The following is a 2,152-nucleotide window of genomic DNA, read 5'->3' as shown; positions in this document are numbered from 1 at the left end:
AAACAAACAAACAAACAAAGTTAAAAGCTCTTACTCCTTTGATGCTCCCTTGGACTTCATTAATTTATTAATTTTATATCTTTGGATTATGAGGAAGATATAGAAAACATAGATTCATGGTTCAAGGAGAAGGCCAATCTGGAGAATAAGTTTCTTGGGAAAAATGGGACAGGAGAACATTTTCAGAGCAACACTTCCTTGAGAAAAGCGTATCTTCAGCAAGCTAGTCTCACATCTTTGCGACCAGTTGAGACTACTTACTACAAAGAGGCAGAAAACATAAATCTATGGAACATTCTAATTCATCAAATGCTTGTTGCACCCTTGAAGGAACCAAATCAAGAAATACTCCAGCCCAGCCCCAGAGGATATATCTTAGACCCTACTTAAAAGGATTTGCAGAAGAAAGAAAAATACCATGTTCCTATGAAAGCAAAGATATGTGACACTGATGTAATCAGTGGGGTTCCACCTTCCAAAAAAATGGGTTTCTTAAAACAGAAAGAAGCCAGGGGGAGGGGGGAGCCAGAGGAAGAGGAAGAGGGGAATGCTGAAGGTATTTCTAAAATGAATAAAATTTCCTCAGAGAGAGCCAAGGGCAGATTTACTGTGCCTCATGTACCAACTGTAAGGCAAAACGTTCTTGAAAGTACGGAGGAGGCCGGGCGTAGTGGTGCACACCTGTTATTCCAGCACTCAGGAGGCTGAGGCAGGAGGATCACTGCAAGTTCAAAACCAGCCTGAGCTACAAAGTGAGCTCAAAGCCAGCCTGAACTGCATAGCAGGACCCTGTCTCAAAAAGACAAAGAAAAAAGAGTACTGAGCAGCAGGAGTTGAAGAGCATGAAAATGCAGCAAGAGGTGGTAGAAATGCAGAAAAAAAAAAATATGAAGAGTTTCAGGAACTTGCTCTTGCAGGAGCAGGGCAACCTGTGAGGAAATCAGTGAGCCAGGTAACCAGAGCAGTTGACTTTCACTTCTTCACAGATGAGCAACTCAAACAACATCCTAAGAACTAGGAGAGGTATAAGGAGGTGAACTTTGCAGCTGAACTGCAAAAGTATTTCCTGCTCGAGTGGCTAAGGGATATACTATTATTAAGCCTTTCAACCTGTCCCAAGGAAAGATGAGAACATTTGATGAGATTGTGTCTACATATGTGCCCCTGGCACAGAAGGTTGAAATGTTCCATAAATGAACCCCTAATAGGTGTCGTCTCTTCTGTGACCAAGATGTCCACAGAGCCACAGACCCCTGAACTGCAAACCAAACACGGAGCAGGGCCTGTGACCTGCAAAAGTACAGCAGAACAGGAGGCTGAAGTGCTTGAGAAACTGCAGCAATACAAATTCAAAGCATGTGAATTTCATCCTAGAATTCTTGAAGGTGGGCCCACTTTGCCCAAGAGTGAAACCTGGGCAAAGGTTTCACTGTGAAACCACCCCCCTCTGTCTATTTGCTTTGATTTGGAAATTGAGAAAAGAATCCAGGAGCGAGAGTCAAAGAAGAAATCAGGATGGGCATTTTGAATTTCATTCCAGATCTTGCCCTACTAGGATCTTGGAAGATGTTGTGGGTGTTCCTGAAAAGAAAGTACTTCCAATTACTGTCCCCAAGTCTCCAGCCTTTGTATTGAATAACAGAATCCAGTGGCCGACCAAAGAAGATGAGGAAGAGGATGAAGAGTCGTGAAAGAGCTCAAACTGTGCCACATTACTGGGTGCCTTTTAAGCCCCATATCCCAGGGGCAAGAACTGTAGAAATATGCCCTTTCTCCTTTGAATCTCAGTACAGAGAATGCCACTTACAGAAGGGGAAGAAAATAAAAGAATTGCAGAAAGGGGAGTGTAATGGTTGATATATTGTGTCAACTTGAGAACTGAGCAATTTAGAAGCTTAACTAAGTGACACAGCAGAGGGCACAGGGTCCTCCCTTTGTAAACATCCTGAGCTTGTGGAAGAGGAGGGCACACAGATGGTGTGGGTGGATAGCCGGCGTACACTATAAGGGAGGAAAGGAGGCTTCCTGCCACCCTTTTGCTCCTATTGCTTTTGCTGTCTTCTGCCACCTTGAACTGTTGCCCCTCTTCATGCCACCCTGCCTTGGAGCCAGCTGATTATGGACTGAAGCCTCCACAAACTGTGAGCTAAAT

General features: G+C 44.0%; 1 pseudogene; it reads left to right on the top strand.

Moving 5' to 3' along the window:
* LOC102006463 overlaps positions 1 to 1,857 on the top strand; it is a 31,413-nt pseudogene extending 29,556 nt beyond the window's left edge.
* The last annotated feature ends 295 nt before the right edge of the window (positions 1,858 to 2,152 follow it).

Source organism: Chinchilla lanigera, unplaced genomic scaffold (assembly GCF_000276665.1).
Source record: "Chinchilla lanigera isolate Chin_1 unplaced genomic scaffold, ChiLan1.0 scaffold00083, whole genome shotgun sequence".
Taxonomy (NCBI): Eukaryota; Metazoa; Chordata; class Mammalia; order Rodentia; family Chinchillidae; genus Chinchilla; species Chinchilla lanigera.
The sequence above is the reverse complement of the archived record's forward strand: the minus strand, read 5'-3'. Positions and strand labels throughout refer to the sequence as shown.